Genomic DNA, 885 nt, shown 5'->3' with positions numbered 1-885 from the left:
CTGAATGGTGTAAATGTGGATCTAGATGTGAAGTCATTTATTAGACATTTCTAGTTTGTATTATAATATGGGGTCTGTTAGATAGAAAAAAACTGTGCTAGGAATCAGGGGCTGACTGGCAACTTTTAGCCCAGGGGGCAAGTACAAACCAGAGGCCCATGGTGCGGAAACTTGGCCCCCCTCCCGCTCTGCCTCTTCCCCGCATTCTCCCCGCCCCTGTCTGCCACTTTTGCCATCCATGTAACAGTAGTGTAAATGTATTTATCGGTTTAGGAAATGTAAAGCACACTGGTAGTGGAGGGATGCCATGTCAGGGCTGTGCGTGTGTATGAGTGCTGCGACCCTGGTAGTTCTGCCACTAACTCAGAAATACATTGTACAGCATTGCAGAATGGCATTGGCTTTAGAGAACTACAATTCCAAGCAATACATTACACAACAATGCAGAATACCATCAGCTATAGCGGACTATAAATCCCAGCAATAATGACTACCATCAGCTATAGAGGACTACAAATCCCAGCAATACCATTATACAGCAATGCAGAACAGCATCAGCTATAGAGGACTACAAATCTCAGCAATACATTACACAGCGCAATGCAGAATAATATGAAGCTACATACTCTGTTGCTCTGGGTTCTCCGCCTGATGTCTAAAGGGTCTCAGGTGGGCTGTGCGGGCTCTCACCAGGGGTCCAGAGAGTTTCACAGGTGCGTGTGTGTGCAGCAGAGGTGGTTACCTAAATAGGCTCTCAGATGACCAATGGGGACAGCCAGGTGGTCAGTGCGGGCTCTCTGCTCCAAAACAAAAGGCTCCAGTGATGGACTACTAGTTTGTATTGAGATTGTAGTCCATCACAGGAGCAAGCTTGGAGCGGTGGAA

This window comes from Nanorana parkeri, unplaced genomic scaffold, assembly GCF_000935625.1.
Source record: "Nanorana parkeri isolate BGI_ZX_2015 unplaced genomic scaffold, ASM93562v1 scaffold3047, whole genome shotgun sequence".
Lineage (NCBI taxonomy): Eukaryota > Metazoa > Chordata > Amphibia > Anura > Dicroglossidae > Nanorana > Nanorana parkeri.
The sequence above is the reverse complement of the archived record's forward strand: the minus strand, read 5'-3'. Positions refer to the sequence as shown.